The following is a 22,516-nucleotide window of genomic DNA, read 5'->3' on the forward strand; positions in this document are numbered from 1 at the left end:
GTCGACATTTTAGAATTTTGACTTTGTTCTAGAATTCTGAGGTCATTCTAGAATTCTGATGTCATTCTAGAATTCTGATCACATTCTAGAATTCTGAGGTCATTTTAGAATTCTGTCCACATTCTAGAATTCTGAGGTCATTCTAGAATTCTTATGTCATTCTGGAATTCTGGTGACAATCTAGAATTCTGATGTCATTTTAGAATTTTGATGACATTCTAGAATTCTGAGGTCATTCTAGAATTCTGACGCTGTTTTAGGATTATCATACTGTCTGACTCTGTTCTACACTCTGATGTCATTCTAGATATCTGTCAACATTCTAGAATTATGACGCTGTTCTACAATTCTGTCAACATTCTACAATTCTGATGACATTCTAGAATTTTGTCAACATTCTACAATTCTGATGTCATTCTAGAATTCTATCGACATTTCAGAATTCTATCGACAATCCAGAATTCCGATGTTGTTCTAGAATTCTGAGGTCATTCTAGAATTCTTATGTCAATCTAGAATTCTGTCGACATTCCAGAATTCTGATGTTGTTCTAGAATTCTGATGTCATTCTGGAATTCTGATGACATTCTAGAATTCTGATGTCATTCTAGAATTCTATCGACATTCCAGAATTCTATCGACATTCCGGAATTCTGATGTTGTTCTAGAATTCTTATGTCATTCTAGAATTCTGTCGACATTCTAGAATTCTGAGGTCATTATAGAATTCTGTCAAAATTCTAGAATTCTGACGCTGTTCTAGAATTCTGTTGTCATTCTAGAATTATGTCACATTCTAGAATTTTGGCTTTGTTCTGGAATTCTGATGTCATTCTAGAATTCTTTCGACATTCCAAAATTCTGATGTTCTAGAATTCTGATGTCATTCTAGAATTCTGATGTCATTTTAGAATTCTGTCGACATTCTAGAATTCTGATGACATTCTAGAATTCTGTCAACATTCTACAATTCTGTTGTCATTCTAGAATTCTATCGACATTCCAGAATTCTATCGACATTCCAGAATTCTGATGTTGTTCTAGAATTCTGAGGTCATACTTGAATTCTGATGTCATTCTAGAATTCTGATGACATTCTAGAATTCTGAGGTCATTCTAGAATTCTGTCAACATTCTAGAATTCTGACGCTTTTCTAGAATTCTGATGTCATTCTAGAATTCTGTCGACATTCTAGAATTTTGTCAACATTCTAGAATTCTGAGGTCATTCTAGAATTCTGATGTCATTCTAGAATTCTGTCGACATTCTAGAATTTTGTCAACATTCTAGAATTCTGAGGTCATTCTAGAATTCTGATGTCATTCCAGAATTCTGTCGACATTCTAGAATTTTGTCAACATTCTAGAATTCTGAGGTCATTCTAGAATTCTTATGTCATTCTAGAATTCTGATGACATTCTAGAATTCTGAGGTCATTCTAGAATTCTGTCAACATTCTAGAATTCTGACGCTGTTCCTGAATTCTGATGTCATTCTAGAATTCTTTCGACATTCCAGAATTCTGATGTTATTCTAGAATTCTGACGTTATTCTAGAATTATGTCGACATTCTAGAATTATGTCGACATTCTAGAATTATGACTTTGTTCTAGAATTCTGATGTCATTCTAGAATTCTGATGTTGTTCTAGAATTCTGAGGTCATTCTAGAATTCTATCGACATTCCAGAATTCTATCGACATTCCAGAATTCTGATGTCGTTCTAGAATTCTGAGGTCATTCTAGAATTCTGACGCTGTTTTAGGATTCTAACGCTGTCCTAGAATTCGGATGTCATTCTAGGATCCTGCCTCTGTTCTACACTCTGATGTCATTCTAGATATCTGTCAACATTCTAGAATTATGACGCTGTTCTACAATTCTGTCAACATTCTAGAATTCTGTTGTCAGTCTAGAATTCTGATGACATTCTAGAATTATGATGCTGTTCTACATTTCTGATGTCACTCTAGAATTTTTTCGAGATTCTACAATTCAGTCGACATTCTACAACTCTGAAGTCATTCTAGAATTCTGTCAACATTCTAGAATTCTGATGTCATTCTACAACTCTGATGTCAGCCTAAAATTCTGTCAAGATTCTATAATTCTGACGCTGTTCTAAAATTCTGTCAACATTCTAGGATTCTGACTCTGTTCTACACTCTGATGTCATTCTAGATATCTGTCAACATTCTAGAATTATGACGCTGTTCTAGAATTCTGATGTAATTCTAGAATTCTCTCGACCTTCCAGAATTCTGACGATGTTCAAGAATTCTGATGTCATTCTACAATTCTGTCAACATTCTACAATTCTGATGTCATTCTAGAATTCTATCGACATTCCAGAATTCTATCGACATTCCAGATTTCTGATGTTGTTCTAGAATTCTGATGACATAATTCTTATGTCATTCTAGAATTCTATCGACATTCTAGAATTCTGATGTCATTCTAGAATTCTGTCAACATTTTAGAATTCTGACCCTGTTCTAGAATTCTGATGTCATTCTAGAATTATGTCGACATTCTAGAATTTTGGCTTCGTTCTAGAATTCTGATGTCATTCTAGAATTCTTTCGACATTCCAGAATTCTGATGTTGTTCTGGAATTCTGATGTCATTCTAGAATTCTGATGACATTCTAGAATTCTGAGGTCATTTTTGAATTCTGTCGACATTATAGAATTTTCTCAACATTCTAGAATTCTGAGGTCATTCTAGAATTCTTATATCATTCTAGAATTCTGATGACATTCTAGAATTCTGAGGTCATTCTAGAATTCTGTCAACATTCTAGAATTCTGACGCTGTTCTAGAATTCTGATGTCATTCTAGAATTATGTCGACATTCTAGAATTTTGACTTTGTTCCAGAATTCTGATGTCATTCTACAATTCTTTCGACATTCCAGAATTCTGATGTTGCTCTAGAATTCTGAAGTCATTCTAGAATTATGATGTCAGTCTCGAATTCTGATGACATTCTAGAATTCTGATGTTGTTCTAGAATTCTGATGACATTCTAGAATTCTGAGGTCATTATAGAATTCTGTCAACATTCTAGAATTCTGATGACATTCTAGAATTCTGAGGTCATTCGAGAATTATGTCGACATTCTAGAATTTCTAGAATTCTGATGTCATTCTAGAATTCTTTCGACATTCCAGAATTCTGATGTTGTTCTAGAATTCTGATGACATTCTAGAATTCTTATGTCATTCTAGAATTCTGTCGACATTCTACAATTCTGATGTCATTCAAGAATTCTATCGACATTCCAGAATTCTGATTTTGTTCTAGAATTCTGAGGTCATTCTAGAATTCTTATGTCCTTCTAGAATTCTGTCGACATTCTACAATTCTGATGTCATTCTAGAATTCTATCGACATTCCAGAATTGTATCGACATTCCAGAATTCTGATATTGTTCTAGAATTCTGATGACATTCTAGAATTCTGAGGTCATTTTAGAATTCTGTCAACATTCTACAATACTGATGACATTCTAGAATTCTGTCAACATTCTACAATTCTGATGTCAGTCTAGAATTCTATCGACATTCCAGAATTCTATCGACATTCCAGAATTCTGATTTTGTTCTAGAATTCTGATGTCATTCTAGAATTCTTTCGACATTCCAGAATTCTGATGTTGTTCTAGAATTCTGATGTCATTCTAGAATTCTGATGACATTCTAGAATTCTGAGGTCATTTTAGAATTCTATCGACATTCCAGAATTCTGATTTTGTTCTAGAATTCTGAGGTCATTCTCGAATTCTTATGTCATTCTAGAATTCTGTCGACATTCTAGAATTCTGAGGTCATTCTAGAATTCTGTCAACATTCTTGAATTCTGACGCTGTTCTAGAATTCTGATGTCATTCTAGAATTATGTCGACATTCTAGAATTTTGGCTTTGTTCTAGAATTCTGATGTCATTCTAGAATTCTGATGACATTCTAGAATTCTGAGGTCATTTTAGAATTCTATCGACATTCCAGAATTCTGATTTTGTTCTAGAATTCTGAGGTCATTCTAGAATTCTCATGTCATTCTAGAATTCTGTCGACATTCTAGAATTCTGAGGTCATTCTAGAATTCTGTCAACATTCTAGAATTCTGACGCTATTCTAGAATTCTGATGTCATTCTAGAATTATGTCAACATTCTAGAATTTTGGCTTTGTTCTAGAATTCTGATGTCATTCTAGAATTCTTTCGACATTCCAGAATTCTGATGTTGTTCTAGAATTCTGATGACATTCTAGAACTCTGATGACATTCTGGAATTTTGTCAACATTCTTGAATTCTGATGACATTCTAGAATTCTGATGAAATTCTACAATTCTGTCAACATTCTACAATTCTGATGTCATTCTAGAATTCTATCGACATTCCAGAATTCTGATGTTGTTCTAGAATTCTGATGACGTTCTAGAATTCTGAGGTCATTTTAGAATTCTATCGACATTCTAGAATTCTGATGACATTCTAGAATTCTGTCAACATTCTACAATTCTGATGTCATTCTAGAATTCTGATGTCATTCTAGAATTCTATCGACATTCCAGAATTCTATCGACATTCTGGAATTCTGATGTTGTTCTAGAATTCTTATGTCATTCTAGAATTCTGTCGACATTCTAGAATTCTGAGGTCATTATAGAATTCTGTCAATATTCTAGAATTCTGACGCTGTTCTCGAATTCTGTTGTCATTCTAGAATTACAGTGCATCCGGAAAGTATTCACAGCGCTTCACTTTTTCCACATTTTGTTATGTTGCAGCCTTATACCAAAATGGATTAAATTCATTTTTTTCCTCAAAATTCTACACACAACACCCCATAATGACAACGTGAAAAAAGTTTTTGAGATTTTTGAAAATTTATTAAAAATAAAAAACCTGAGAAATCACATGTACATAAGTATTCACAGCCTTTGCTCAATACTTTGTTGATGCACCTTTGGCAGCAATTACAGCCTCAAGTCTTTCTGAATATGGTGCCACAAGCTTGGCACACCTATCTTTGGGCAGTTTCACCCATTCCTCTTTGCAGCACCTCTCAAGCTCCATCAGGTTGGATGGGAAGCGTCGGTGCACAGCCATTTTCAGATCTCTCCAGAGATGTTCAATCGGATTCAAGTCTGGGCTCTGGCTGGGCCACTCAAGGACATTCACAGAGTTGTCCTGAAGCCACTCCTTTGATATCTTGGCTGTGTGCTTAGGGTCGTTAACCTGCTGAAAGATAAACCGTCGCCCCAGTCTGAGGTCAAGAGCGCTCTGGAGCAGGTTTTCATCCAGGATGTCTCTGTACTTTGCTGCATTCATCTTTCCCTCTATCCTGACTAGTCTCCCAGTTCCTGCCGCTGAAAAACATCCCCACAGCATGATGCTGCCACCACCATGCTTCACTGTAGGGATGGTATTGGGCTGGTGATGAGCGGTGCCTGGTTTCCTCCAAACGTGACGCCTGGCATTCACACCAAAGAGTTCAATCTTTGTCTCATCAGACCAGAGAATTTTGTTTCTCATGGTCTGAGAGTCCTTCAGGTGCCTTTTGGCAAACTCCAGGCGGGCTGCTATGTGCCTTTTACTGAGGAGTGGCTTCCGTCTGGCCACTCTACCATACAGGCCTGATTGGTGGATTGCTGCAGAGATGGTTGTCCTTCTGGAAGGTTCTCCTCTCTCCACAGAGGAACTCTGGAGCTCTGACAGAGTGACCATCGGGTTCTTGGTCACCTCCCTGACTAAGGCCCTTCTCCCCCGATTACTCAGTTTAGATGGCCGGCCAGCTCTAGGAAGAGTCCTGGTGGTTCCGAACTTCTTCCACTTACGGATGATGGAGGCCACTGTGCTCATTGGGACCTTCAAAGCAGCAGAAATTTTTCTGTAACCTTCCCCAGATTTGTGCCTCGAGACAATCCTGTCTCGGAGGTCTACAGACAATTCCTTTGACTTCATGCTTGGTTTGTGCTCTGACATGCACTGTCAACTGTGGGACCTTATATAGACAGGTGTGTGCCTTTCCAAATCATGTCCAATCAACTGAATTTACCACAGGTGGACTCCAATTAAGCTGCAGAAACATCTCAAGGATGATCAGTGGAAACAGGATGCACCTGAGCTCAATTTTGAGCTTCATGGCAAAGGCTGTGAATACTTATGTACATGTGATTTCTTAGTTTTTTATTTTTAATAAATTTGCAAAAATTTCAAAAAAACTTTTTTCACATTGTCATTATGGGGTGTTGTGTGTAGAATTTTGAGGAAAAAAATTAATTTAATCCATTTTGGAATAAGGGTGTAACATAACAAAATGTGGAAAAAGTGAAGCGCCGTGAATACTTTCCGGATGCACTGTATGTCGACATTCTAGAATTTTGGCTTTGTTCTGGAATTCTGATGTCATTCTAGAATTCTTTCGACATTCCAGAATTCTGATGTTCTAGAATTCTGATGTCATTCTAGAATTCTGATGTCATTTTAGAATTCTGTCGACATTCTAGAATTCTGATGACATTCTAGAATTCTGTCAACATTCTACAATTCTGATGTCATTCTAGAATTCTATCGACATTCCAGAATTCTATCGACATTCCAGAATTCTGATTTTGTTCTAGAATTCTGAGGTCATACTAGAATTCTGATGTCATTCTAGAATTCTGATGACATTCTATAATTCTGAGGTCATTCTAGAATTCTGATGTCATTCTAGAATTCTGATGTCATTCTAGAATTCTGATGTCATTCTAGAATTCTGATGACATTCTAGAATTCTGAGGTCATTCTAGAATTCTGTCAACATTCTAGAATTCTGATGCTTTTCTAGAATTCTGATGTCATTCTAGAATTATGTCGACATTTTAGAATTTTGACTTTGTTCTAGAATTCTGAGGTCATTCTAGAATTCTGATGTCATTCTAGAATTCTGATCACATTCTAGAATTCTGAGGTCATTTTAGAATTCTGTCCACATTCTAGAATTCTGAGGTCATTCTAGAATTCTGAGGTCATTCTGGAATTCTGATGACATTCTAGAATTCTGATGTCATTTTAGAATTCTGATGACATTCTAGAATTCTGAGGTCATTCTAGAATTCTGACGCTGTTTTAGGATTCTCATGCTGTCCTAGAATTCGGATGTCATTCTAGGATTCTGACTCTGTTCTACACTCTGATGTCATTCTAGATATCTGTCAACATTCTAGAATTATGATGCTGTTCTACAATTCTGTCAACATTCTACAATTCTGATATCATTCTAGAATTCTATCGACATTCCAGAATTCTATCGACATTCCAGAATTCTGATGTCATTCTAGAATTCTGATGACATTCTAGAATTCTGATGTCATTTTAGAATTCTGTCGACATTCTAGAATTATATCAACATTCTAGAATTCTGAGGTCATTCTAGAATTCTGATGACATTCTAGAATTCTGAGGTCATTTTAGAATTCTGTCGTCATTCTAGAATTCTGACGCTTTTCTAGAATTCTGTCAACATTCTAGAATTCTGACGCTGTTCTAGAATTCTGATGTCATTCTAGAATTCTTTCGACATTCCAGAATTCTGATGTTCTAGAATTCTGATGTCATTTTAGAATTCTGATGACATTCTAGAATTCTGATGACATTCTACAATTCTGTCAACATTCTACAATTCTGATGTCATTCTAGAATTCTATCGACATTCCAGAATTCTATCGACATTCCTGAATTCTGATGTCATTCTAGAATTCTGATGACATTCTAGAATTCTGAGGTCATTTTATAAATCTGTCGACATTCTAGAATTTTCTCAACATTTTAGAATTCTGAGGTCATTCTAGAATTCTGATGACATTCTGGAATTCTGAGGTCATTTTAGGATTCTGTCGACATTCTAGAATTCTGATGACATTCTAGAATTCTATCGTCATTCCAGAATTCTATCGACATTCCGGAATTCTGATGTTGTTCTAGAATTCTTATGTCATTCTAGAATTCTGTCGACATTCTAGAATTCTGACGCTTTTCTAGAATTCTGATGTCATTCTAGAATTATGTCGACATTTTAAAATTTTGACTTTGTTCTAGAATTCTGAGGTCATTCTAGAATTCTGATGTCATTCTAGAATTCTGATCACATTCTAGAATTCTGAGGTCATTTTAGAATTCTGTCCACATTCTAGAATTCTGAGGTCATTCTAGAATTCTTATGTAATTCTGGAATTCTGATGACATTCTAGAATTCTGATGTCATTTTAGAATTCTGATGACATTCTAGAATTCTGAGGTCATTCTAGAATTCTGACGCTGTTTTAGGATTCTCATGCTGTCCTAGAATTCGGATGTCATTCTAGGATTCTGACTCTGTTCTACACTCTGATGTCATTCTAGATATCTGTCAACATTCTAGAATTATGACGCTGTTCTACAATTCTGTCAACATTCTACAATTCTGATATCATTCTAGAATTCTATCGACATTCCAGAATTCTATCGACATTCCAGAATTCTATCGACATTCCAGAATTCTGATGTTGTTCTAGAATTCTGATGACATTCTAGAATTCTGAGGTCATTTTAGAATTCTGTCGACATTCTAGAATACTGATGACATTCTAGAATTCTGTCAACATTCTACAATTCTGATGTCATTCTAGAATTCTATGGACATTCCAGAATTCTGATGTTGTTCTAGAATTCTATGGACATTCCAGAATTCTGATGTTGTTCTAGAATTCTGAGGTCATTTTAGAATTCTGTCGACATTCTAGAATACTGATGACATTCTAGAATTCTGTCAACATTCTACAATTCTGATGTCATTCTAGAATTCTATCAAAATTCCCGAATTCTATCGACATTCCAGAATTCTGATGTTATTCTAGAATTCTGATGACATTCTTGAATTCTGAGGTCATTTTAGAATTCTGTCGACATTCTAGAATTTTCTCAATGTTCTAGAATTCTGAGGTCATTCTAGAATTCTGATGACATTCTAGAATTCTGAGGTCATTTTAGAATTCTGTCGTCATTCTAGAATTCTTATGTCATTCTAGAATTCTGTCGACATTCTCGAATTCTGAGGTCATTCTAGAATTCGGTCAACATTCTAGAATTCTGACGCTGTTCTAGAATTCTGATGTCATTCTAGAATTCTTTCGACATTCCAGAATTCTGATGTTATTCTAGAATTCTGATGTTATTCTAGAATTATGTCGACATTGTAGAATTTTGACTTTGTTCTAGAATTCTTATGTCATTCTAGAATTCTTTCGACCTTCCAGAATTCTGATGTTATTCTAGAATTCTGAGGTCATTCTAGAATTCTGATGTCATTTTAGAATTCTGTCGACATTCTAGAATTCTGATGACATTCTAGAATTCTGTCAACATTCTACAATTCTGATGTCATTTTAGAATTCTGTCGACATTCTAGAATTCTGAGATCATTCTAGAATTCCGACGTAATTCTAGAATTCTATCGACATGACAGAATTCTATCGACATTCCAGAATTCTGATGTTGTTCTAGAATTCTGATGTCATTCTAGAATTCTGATGACATTCTAGAATTCTGAGGTCATTCTAGAATTCTGATGTCATTCTACAATTCTGACGTCCTAGAATTAAGATGTCATTCTATAATTCTGACGTTCTAGAATTCTGAGTTCATTCTAGAATTCCGATGACATTCTAGAATTCTGAGGTCATTTTACAATTCTGTCGATATTCTAGAATTTTTCTCAACATTCTAGAATTCTGATGAAATTCTAGAGTTCTGTAAACATTCTAAAATGTCTGATGTCATTCTAGAATTCTATCGACATTCCAGAATTCTATCGACATTCCAGAATTCCGATGTCTTTCTAGAATTCTGAGGTCATTCTAGAATTCTTATGTCATTCTAGAATTATGTCGACATTCTAGAATTCTGAGGTCATTCTAGAATTCTGTCAAAATTCTAGAATTCTGACACTGTTCTAGAATTCTTATGTCAATCTAGAATTCTGTCGACATTCTAGAATTCTGAGTTCATTCTAGAATTCCGATGACATTCTAGAATTCTGAGGTCATTTTACAATTCTGTCGATATTCTAGAATTTTTCTCAACATTCTAGAATTCTGATGAAATTCTAGAGTTCTGTAAACATTCTAGAATTCTGAGGTCATTCTCGAATTCTGTCAACATTCTAGAATTCTGACGCTGTTCTAGAATTCTGATGTCATTCTAGAATTCTGATGTCATTCTAGAATTCTTTCGACATTCCAGAATTCTGATGTTGTTCAAGAATTCATACGTCATTCTAGAATTCTGATGTCATTTTAGAATTCTGTCGACATTCTAGAATTCTGATGACATTCTAGAATTCTGAGGTCATTTTAGAATTCTGTCGACATTCTAGAATTCTGATGACATTCTAGAATTCTTTCGACATTCCAGAATTCTGATGTTGTTCAAGAATTCTGAGGTCATTCTAGAATTCTGATGTCATTTTAGAATTCTGTCGACATTCTAGAATTCTGTCGACATTCCAGAATTCTGATGTTGTTCTAGAATTCGGAGGTCATTCTAGAATTCTTATGTCATTCTAGAATTCTGATGACATTCTATAATTCTGATGACATTCTAGAATTCTGAGGTCATTCTAGAATTGTGTCAACATTCTACAATTCTGATGTCATTCTACAATTCTGTCAACATTCTACAATTCTGACTTCATTCTAGAATTCTATCAACATTCCAGAATTCTATCGACATTCCAGAATTCTGATGTTGTTCTAGAATTCTGAGGTCATTCTAGAATTCTTATGTCAATCTAGAATTCTGTCGACATTCTAGAATTCTGAGGTCATTCTAGAATTCTGTCGACATTCTAGAATTCTGAAGCTGTTCTAGAATTCTGATGTCATTCTAGAATTATGTCGACATTCTAGAATTTTGGCTTTGTTCTAAAATTCTGATGTCATTCTAGAATTCTTTCGACATTCCAGAATTCTGATGTTGTAGAATTCTGATGTCATTCTATAATTCTGATGTCATTCTAGAAATCTGATGTTGTTCTAGAATTCTGATGACATTCTAGAATTCTGAGGTCATTCTAGAATTCTGATGTCAGTCTCGAATTCTGATGTCATTCTAGAAATCTGATGTTGTTCTAGAATTCTGATGACATTCTAGAATTCTTTCGACCTTCCAGAATTCTGATGTTATTCTAGAATTCTGAGGTCATTCTAGAATTCTGATGTCATTTTAGAATTCTGTCGACATTCTAGAATTCTGATGACATTCTAGAATTCTGTCAACATTCTACAATTCTGATGTCATTTTAGAATTCTGTCGACATTCTAGAATTCTGAGATCATTCTAGAATTCCGACGTAATTCTAGAATTCTATCGACATGACAGAATTCTATCGACATTCCAGAATTCTGATGTTGTTCTAGAATTCTGATGTCATTCTAGAATTCTGATGACATTCTAGAATTCTGAGGTCATTCTAGAATTCTGATGTCATTCTACAATTCTGACGTCCTAGAATTAAGATGTCATTCTATAATTCTGACGTTCTAGAATTCTGAGTTCATTCTAGAATTCCGATGACATTCTAGAATTCTGAGGTCATTTTACAATTCTGTCGATATTCTAGAATTTTTCTCAACATTCTAGAATTCTGATGAAATTCTAGAGTTCTGTAAACATTCTAAAATTCTGATGTCATTCTAGAATTCTATCGACATTCCAGAATTCTATCGACATTCCAGAATTCCGATGTTGTTCTAGAATTCTGAGGTCATTCTAGAATTCTTATGTCATTCTAGAATTATGTCGACATTCTAGAATTCTGAGGTCATTCTAGAATTCTGTCAAAATTCTAGAATTCTGACACTGTTCTAGAATTCTTATGTCAATCTAGAATTCTGTCGACATTCTAGAATTCTGAGTTCATTCTAGAATTCCGATGACATTCTAGAATTCTGAGGTCATTTTACAATTCTGTCGATATTCTAGAATTTTTCTCAACATTCTAGAATTCTGATGAAAGTCTAGAGTTCTGTAAACATTCTAGAATTCTGAGGTCATTCTCGAATTCTGTCAACATTCTAGAATTCTGACGCTGTTCTAGAATTCTGATGTCATTCTAGAATTCTTTCGACATTCCAGAATTCTGATGTTGTTCAAGAATTCATACGTCATTCTAGAATTCTGATGTCATTTTAGAATTCTGTCGACATTCTAGAATTCTGATGACATTCTAGAATTCTGAGGTCATTTTAGAATTCTGTCGACATTCTAGAATTCTGATGACATTCTAGAATTCTTTCGACATTCCAGAATTCTGATGTTGTTCAAGAATTCTGAGGTCATTCTAGAATTCTGATGTCATTTTAGAATTCTGTCGACATTCTAGAATTCTGTCGACATTCCAGAATTCTGATGTTGTTCTAGAATCCGGAGGTCATTCTAGAATTCTTATGTCATTCTAGAATTCTGATGACATTCTATAATTCTGATGACATTCTAGAATTCTGAGGTCATTCTAGAATTCTGTCAACATTCTACAATTCTGATGTCATTCTACAATTCTGTCAACATTCTACAATTCTGACTTCATTCTAGAATTCTATCAACATTCCAGAATTCTTATGTCATTCTAGAATTCTGATGACATTCTAGAATTCTGAGGTCATTTTCGAATTCTGCCGACAGTCTAGAATTATCTCAACATTCTAGAATTCTGAGGTCATTCTAGAATTCTGATGTCATTCTAGAATTCTATCGACATTCCAGAATTCTATCGACATTCCAGAATTCTGATGTCGTTCTAGAATTCTGAGGTCATTCTAGAATTTTGAGGTCATCTTAGAATTCTGACGCTGTTTAAGGATTCTAACGCTGTCCTAGAATTCGGATGTCATTCTAGGATCCTGCCTCTGTTCTACGCTCTGATGTCATTCTAGATATCTGTCAAAATTCCAGAATTATGACGCTGTTCTAGAATTCTGATTCAATTCAATTTCAGTTTAATTCAATTCAATTTTATTTATATAGTGCCAAATCACAACAAAAGTCATCTCATGACACTTTACAAAATAGAGCAGGTCTAGACCGACTCTTTATAATGTTATTACAGAGACCCAACAGTTCCCACCATGAGCAAGCACTTTGGCGACAGTGGCAAGGAAAAACTTCCTTTTAAGAGGCAGAAAACTCGAGCAGAACCAGACTCTAGGTGGGCGGTCATCTGCTTTGACCGGTTGGGTTTGAGAGAGAGAGAGAGAGAGAGAGAGAGAGAGGGAGAGACAGAGACAAACTGAGATCGATCTGATAAATACGACTTAAACCAGCTTAGTGCGGTTCCTTTGATGCCTATTAAATGTTCCAGTCTCTGTAATAGGATATGATGGTCAATGGTGTCGAATGCAGCACTAAGATCTAACAAAACAAGTATAGAGACAAGTCCTTTGTCTGATGCAGTGAGAAGGTCATTTGTAACTTTCACCAGTGCCGTCTCTGTGCTATGATGAGCTCTGAAACCTGACTGAAAGTCCTCAAGCAACCTATTGTCATGTAGAAAGTCACACAGCTGGTTGGCGACTGCTTTCTCAAGAATCTTGGAGAGAAAGGGGAGGTTAGATATAGGTCTATAGTTGGCTAAAACCTCTGGATCAAGAGTGGTCTTTTTAAGAAGAGGTTTAATTACAGCTACTTTAAAGGACTGTGGTACGTAGCCTGTTAATAAGGACAGATTGATCATGTCTAGTAAAGAAGTGCTGACTAAAGGTAAAACCTCTTTGAGCAGCCAGGTTGGGATGGGGTCTAAGAGACAAGTTGATGGCTTAGATGAAGAGATAGTTTTAGTAATTTCTAGATTAAATCTAGAATTCTGATGACATTCCAGAATTCTGTCAACATTCTACAATTCTGATGTCATTCTAGAATTCTGTCGACATTCTAGAATTCTTTCGACATTCCAGAATTCTGATGTTGTTCTAGAATTCTGATGTCATTCTAGAATTCTGATGACATTCTAGAATTCTGAGGTCATTTTAGAATTCTATCGACATTCCAGAATTCTGATGTTGTTCTAGAATTCTGATGACATTCTAGAATTCTGATGTTGTTCTAGAATTCTGATGACATTCTAGAATTCTGAGGTCATTTTAGAATTTTGTCGACATTCTAGAATTCTGATGACATTCTAGAGTTCTGTCAACATTCTAAAATTCTGATGTTGTTCTAGAATTCTATCGACATTCCAGAATTCTGATGTTGTTCTAGAATTCTGAGGTCATTCAAGAATTCTGATGATATTCTAGAATTTTGGCTTTGTTCTAGAATTCTGAGGTCATTCTAGTATTCTGATGACATTCTGGAATTCTGATGTTGTTCTAGAATTCTGAGGTCATTCTTGAATTCTGATGACATTCTAGAATTCTGAGGTCATTTTAGAATTCTATCGACATTCCAGAATTCTGATTTTGTTCTAGAATTCTGAGGTCATTCTAGAATTCTGATGACATTCTGGAATTTTGTCAACATTCTTGAATTCTGATGACATTCTAGAATCCTGAGGTCATTTTAGAATTCTATCGACATTCCAGAATTCTGATTTTGTTCTAGAATTCTGAGGTCATTTTAGAATTCTGTCAACATTCTAGAATTTTGTCAAGATTCTAGAATTCTGAGGTCATTCTAGAATTCTTATGTCATTCTCGAATTCTGATGACATTCTAGAATTCTGAGGTCATTCTAGAATTCTGTCAACATTCTAAAATTCTGACGCTGTTCTTGAATTCTGATGTCATTCTAGACTTATGTTGACATTCTAGAATTTTGACTTTGTTCCAGAATTCTGATGTCATTCTAGAATTCTTTCGACAAACCAGAATTCTGATGTTGTTCTAGAATTCTGATGTCATTTTAGAATTCTGATGACATTCTAGAATTCTGAGGTCATTCTAGAATTCTGACGCTGTTTTAGGATTCTAACGCTGTCCTAGAATTCGGATGTCATTCTAGGATTCTGACTCTGTTCGACACTCTGATGTCATTCTAGATATCTGTCAACATTCTAGAATTATGACGCTGTTCTACAATTCTGTCAACATTCTACAATTCTGATGTCATTCTAGAATTCTATCGACATTCCAGAATTCTGATGTTCTAGAATTCTGATGACATTTTAGAATTCTGAGGTCATTTTAGAATTCTGTCGACATTCTAGAATTCTGATGACATTCTAGAATTGTGTCAACATTCTACAATTCTGATGTCATTCTAGAATTCTGTAGACATTCCAGAATTCTATCGACATTCCAGAATTCTGATGTTGTTCCATAATTCTTATGTCATTCTAGAATTCTGTCGACATTCTAGATTTCTGACGCTGTTCTAGAATTCTGATGTCATTCTAGAAGTATGTCGACATTCTAGAATTTTGGCTTTGTTCTAGAAATCTGATGTCATTCTAGAATTCTTTCGACATTCCAGAATTCTGTCATTCTAGAATTCTGATGTCATTCTAGAATCTGATGTAATTTTAGAATTCTGATGTCATTCTAGAATTCTTTCGACATTCCAGAATTCTGATGTTGTTCTAGAATTCTGAGGTCATTCTAGAATTCTGATGTAAGTCTCGAATTCTGATGACATTCTAGAATTCTGATGTTGTTCTAGAATTCTGATGACATTCTAGAATTCTGATGTCATTTTAGAATTTTGTCGACATTCTAGAATTCTGATGAAATTCTAGAGTTCTGTAAACATTCTAAAATTCTGATGTCATTCTAGAATTCTATCGACATTCCAGAATTCAATCGACATTCCAGAATTCTATCGACATTCCAGAATTCCGATGTTGTTCTAGAATTCTGAGGTCATTCTAGAATTCTTATGTCATTCTAGAATTCTGTCGTCATTCTAGAATTCTTATGTCATTCTAGAATTCTGTCGACATTCTAGAATTCTGAGGTCATTCTAGAATTCTATCAAAATTCTATCGACATTCCAGAATTCTTTCGACATTCCAGAATTCCGATGTTGTTCTCGAATTCTGTGGTTATTCTAGAATTCTGAGGTCATTCTAGAATTCTGAGGTCATTCTAGAATTCTTTCGACATTCCAGAATTCTGATGTTCTACAATTCTGATGTCATTCTATAATTCTGATGTCATTATAGAATTCTTTCGACAATCCAGAATTCTGATTTTGTTCTAGAATTCTGAGGTCATTCTAGAATTCTGTCAAAATTCTAGATTTTTGGCTTTGTTCTAAAATTCTGATGTCATTCTAGAATCTGATGTAATTTTAGAATTCTGATGACATTCTAGAATTCTGAGGTCATTTTAGGATTCTGTCGACATTCTAGAATTCTGATGACAATCTACAATTCTGTCAACATTCTACAATTCTGATGTCATTCTAGAATTCTATCGACATTCCAGAATTCTATCGACATTCCAGAATTCTGATGTTGTTCTAGAATTCTGATGACATTCTAGAATTCTGAGGTCATTTTAGAATTCTGTCAACATTCCAGAATTCTGATGACATTCTAGAATTCTGTCAACATTCTACAATTCTGATGTCATTCTAGAATTCTATCGACATTCCAGAATTCTATCGACATTCCAGAATTCTGATGTTGTTATCGAATTCTGAGGTCATTCTAGAATTCTGATGACATTCTAGAATTTTGACTTTGTTCTAGAATTCTGATGTCATTATAGAATTATGTCGACATTCTAGAATTTTGGCTTTGTTCTAAAATTCTGATGTCATTCTAGAATTCTTTCGACATTCCAGAATTCTGATGTTCTAGAATTCTGATGTCATTCTATAATTCTGATGTCATTCTAGAATCTGATGTCATTTTAGAATTCTGATGACATTCTAGAAGTCTGAGGTCATTTTAGGATTCTGATGACATTCTAGAATTCTATCGAAATTCCAGAATTCCATCGACATTCCAGAATTCTTATGTCATTCTAGAATTCTGATGACATTCTAGAATTCTGAGGTCATTCTAGAATTCTGCCGACATCCTAGAATTCTGATGACATTCTAGAATTTTGTCAAGATTCTACAATTCTTATGTCATTCTAGAATTCTATCGACATTCCAGAATTCTATCTACATTCCTGAATTCTGATGTCATTCTAGAATTCTGATGACATTCTAGAATTCTGAGGTCATTCTAGAATCATGTCAACATTCTAGAATTCTGACGCTTTTCTAGAATTCTGATGTCATTCTAGAATTATGTTGACATTCTAGAATTTTGATTTTGTTCCAGAATTCTGATGTCATTCTAGAATTCTTTCGACATTCCAGAATTCTGATGTTGTTCTAGAATTCTGAGGTCATTCTAGAATTCTGACGCTGTTTTAGGATTCTAACGCTATCTTAGAATTCTGATGTCATTCTAGGATTCTGACTCTGTTCTACACTCTGATGTCATTCTAGATATCTGTCAACATTCTAGAATTATGACGCTGTTCTACAATTCTGTCAACATTCTACAATTCTGATGTCATTCTAGAATTCTATCGACATTCTAGAATTATGATGTTGTTCTAGAATACTGATGACATTCTAGAATTCTGATGACATTCTACAATTCTGATGTCATTCTAGAATTCTATCGACATTCCAGAATTCTATCGACATTCCTGAATTCTGATGTCATTCTAGAATTCTGATGACATTCTAGAATTCTGATGTCATTCTAGAATTCTATCGACATTCCAGAATTCTATCGACATTCCGGAATTCTGATGTTGTTCTAGAATTCTTATGTCATTCTAGAATTCTGTCGACATTCTAGAATTCTGAGGTCATTATAGAATTCTGTCAAAATTCTAGAATTCTGACGCTGTTCTAGAATTCTGTTGTCATTCTAGAATTATGTCACATTCTAGAATTTTGGCTTTGTTCTGGAATTCTGATGTCATTCTAGAATTCTTTCGACATTCCAAAATTCTGATGTTCTAGAATTCTGATGTCATTCTAGAATTCTGATGTCATTTTAGAATTCTGTCGACATTCTAGAATTCTGATGTCATTCTAGAATTCTATTGACATTCCAGAATTCTATCGACATTCCTGAATTCTGATGTCATTCTAGAATTCTGATGACATTCTAGAATTCTGATGTCATTCTAGAATTCTATCGACATTCCATTATTCTATCGACATTCCGGAATTCTGATGTTGTTCCTGAATTCTGATGTCATTCTAGAATTCTTTCGACATTCCAGAATTCTGATGTTATTCTAGAATTCTGACGTTATTCTAGAATTATGTCGACATTCTAGAATTATGTCGACAATCTAGAATTATGACTTTGTTCAAGAATTCTGATGTCATTCTAGAATTCTGATGTTGTTCTAGATTTCTGAGGTCATTCTAGAATTCTGATGTCATTCTAGAATTCTATCGACATTCCAGAATTCTATCGACATTCCAGAATTCTATCGACATTCCGGAATTCTGATGTTGTTCTAGAATTCTTATGTCATTCTATAATTCTGATGTCATTCTAGAATCTGATGTAATTTTAGAATTCTGATGTCATTCTAGAATTCTTTCGACATTCCAGAATTCTGATGTTGTTCTAGAATTCTGAGGTCATTCTAGAATTCTATGGACATTCCAGATTTCTATCGACATTCCAGAATTCTGATGTTGTTCTAGAATTCTGATGACATTCTAGAATTCTGAGGTCATTTTAGAATGCTGTCGACATTCTAGAATACTGATGACATTCTAGAATTCTGTCAACATTCTACAATTCTGATGTCATTCTAGAATTCTATGGACATTCCAGAATTCTGATGTTGTTCTAGAATTCTGATGACATTCTAGAATTCTGATGACATTCTAGAATTCTGAGGTCATTTTCGAATTCTGTCGACATTCTAGAATTTTCTCAACATTCTAGAATTCTGAGGTCATTCTAGAATTCTGATGACATTCTAGAATTCTGAGGTCATTTTAGGATTCTGTCGACATTCTAGAATTCTGATGACATTCTACAATTCTGTCAACATTCTACAATTCTGATGTCATTCTAGAATTCTATCAAAATTCCAGAATTCTATCGACATTCCAGATTTCTGATGTCATTCTAGAATTCTCATGACATTCTAGAATTCTGAGGTCATTTTAGAATTCTGTCGACATTCTAGAATTTTCTCAACATTCTAGAATTCTGAGGTCATTCTAGAATTCTGATGACATTCTAGAATTCTGAGGTCATTTTAGGATTCTGTCGACATTCTAGAATTCTGATGACATTCTACAATTCTGTCAACATTCTACAATTCTGATGTCATTCTAGAATTCTATCGAAATTCCAGAATTCTATCGACATTCCAGATTTCTGATGTCATTCTAGAATTCTGATGACATTCTAGAATTCTGAGGTCATTTTAGAATTCTGTCGACATTCTAGAATTTTCTCAACATTCTAGAATTCTGAGGTCATTCTAGAATTCTGATGACATTCTAGAATTCTGAGGTCATTTTAGAATTCTGTCGTCATTCTAGAATTCTTATGTCATTCTAGAATTCTGTCGACATTCTAGAATTCTGAGGTCATTCTCGAATTCTGTCGACATTCTAGAATTATATCAACATTCTAGAATTCTGAGGTCATTCTAGAATTCTGATGACATTCTAGAATTCTGAGGTCATTTTCGAATTCTGTCGACATTCTAGAATTTTCTCAACATTCTAGAATTCTGAGGTCATTCTAGAATTCTGATGACATTCTAGAATTCTGAGGTCATTTTAGGATTCTGTCGACATTCTAGAATTCTGATGACATTCTACAATTCTGTCAACATTCTACAATTCTGATGTCATTCTAGAATTCTATCAAAATTCCAGAATTCTATCGACATTCCAGATTTCTGATGTCATTCTAGAATTCTGATGACATTCTAGAATTCTGAGGTCATTTTAGAATTCTGTCGACATTCTAGAATTTTCTCAACATTCTAGAATTCTGAGGTCATTCTAGAATTCTGATGACATTCTAGAATTCTGAGGTCATTTTAGGATTCTGTCGACATTCTAGAATTCTGATGACATTCTACAATTCTGTCAACATTCTACAATTCTGATGTCATTCTAGAATTCTATCGAAATTCCAGAATTCTATCGACATTCCAGATTTCTGATGTCATTCTAGAATTCTGATGACATTCTAGAATTCTGAGGTCATTTTAGAATTCTGTCGACATTCTAGAATTTTCTCAACATTCTAGAATTCTGAGGTCATTCTAGAATTCTGATGACATTCTAGAATTCTGAGGTCATTTTAGAATTCTGTCGTCATTCTAGAATTCTTATGTCATTCTAGAATTCTGTCGACATTCTAGAATTCTGAGGTCATTCTCGAATTCTGTCGACATTCTAGAATTATATCAACATTCTAGAATTCTGAGGTCATTCTAGAATTCTGATGACATTCTAGAATTCTGAGGTCATTTTCGAATTCTGTCGACATTCTAGAATTTTCTCAACATTCTAGAATTCTGAGGTCATTCTAGAATTCTGATGACATTCTAGAATTCTGAGGTCATTTTAGGATTCTGTCGACATTCTAGAATTCTGATGACATTCTACAATTCTGTCAACATTCTACAATTCTGATGTCATTCTAGAATTCTATCGAAATTCCAGAATTCTATCGACATTCCAGATTTCTGATGTCATTCTAGAATTCTGATGACATTCTAGAATTCTGAGGTCATTTTAGAATTCTGTCGACATTCTAGAATTTTCTCAACATTCTAGAATTCTGAGGTCATTCTAGAATTCTGATGACATTCTAGAATTCTGAGGTCATTTTAGAATTCTGTCGTCATTCTAGAATTCTTATGTCATTCTAGAATTCTGTCGACATTCTAGAATTCTGAGGTCATTCTCGAATTCTGTCGACATTCTAGAATTATATCAACATTCTAGAATTCTGAGGTCATTCTAGAATTCTGATGACATTCTAGAATTCTGAGGTCATTTTAGAATTCTGTCGTCATTCTAGAATTCTGACGCTTTTCTAGAATTCTGTCAACATTCTAGAATTCTGACGCTGTTCTAGAATTCTGATGTCATTCTAGAATTCTTTCGACATTCCAGAATTCTGATGTTCTAGAATTCTGATGTCATTTTAGAATTCTGATGACATTCTAGAATTCTGATGACATTCTACAATTCTGTCAACATTCTACAATTCTGATGTCATTCTAGAATTCTATCGACATTCCAGAATTCTATCGACATTCCTGAATTCTGATGTCATTCTACAATTCTGAGGACATTCTAGAATTATGAGGTCATTTTAGAATTCTGTCTACATTCTAGAATTTTGTCAACATTCTAGAATTCTGAGGTCATTTTAGAATTCTGTCGACATTCTAGAATTTTGTCAGCATTCTAGAATTCTATCGACATTCCAGAATTCTGATGTTATTCTAGAATTCTGATGACATTCTAGAATTCTGATTTCATTTTAGAATTCTGTCGACATTCTAGAATTCTCATGTCATTCTAGAATTCTGTCGACATTCTAGAATTCTGAGGTCATTCTAGAATTCTGTCAACATTCTAGAATTCTGACGCTGTTCTAGAATTCTGATGTCATTCTAGAATTCTTTCGACATTCCAGAATTCTGATGTTCTAGAATTCTGATGTCTTTTTAGAATTCTGATGACATTCTAGAATTCTGATGACATTCTACAATTCTGTCAACATTCTACAATTCCAATGTCATTCTAGAATTCTATCGACATTCCAGAATTCTATCGACATTCCAGAATTCTGATGTTGTTCTAGAATTCTGAGGTCATTTTAGAATTCTATCGACATTCCAGAATTCTGATTTTGTTCTAGAATTCTGAGGTCATTCTAGAATTCTGATTACATTCTAGAATTCTGAGGTCATTCTAGAATTCTGGAATTCTGAGGTCATTTTAGAATTCTGTCGACATTCTAGAATTTTGTCAACATTCTAGAATTCTGAGGTCATTCTAGAATTCTTATGTCATTCTAGAATTCTGATGACATTCTAGAATTCTAAGGTCATTTTAGAATTCTTTCCACATTCTAGAATTCTGATTTTGTTCTGGAATTCTGAGGTCATTCTAGAATTCTGGAATTCTGAGGTCATTTTAGAATTCTGATGACATTCTAGAATTCTGAGGTCATTCTAGAATTCTATCGACATTCCAGAATTCTATCGACATTCCAGAATTCTGACGATGTTCTAGAATTCTGATGTCATTCTACAATTCTGACGTCCTAGAATTAAGATGTCATTCTATAATTCTGACGTTCTAGAATCATGAGGTCATTCTAGAATTCTGCGAACATTGTAGAATTCTGATATTGTTCTAGAATTCTTTCATCATTCCAGAATTCTGATGTTCTAGAATTCTGAGGTCAATCTAGAATTCTGAGATCATTCTAGAATTCTGATGTCATTCTAGAATTCTTTCGACATTC

Source organism: Enoplosus armatus, chromosome 17, assembly GCF_043641665.1.
Source record: "Enoplosus armatus isolate fEnoArm2 chromosome 17, fEnoArm2.hap1, whole genome shotgun sequence".
NCBI lineage: Eukaryota > Metazoa > Chordata > Actinopteri > Centrarchiformes > Enoplosidae > Enoplosus > Enoplosus armatus.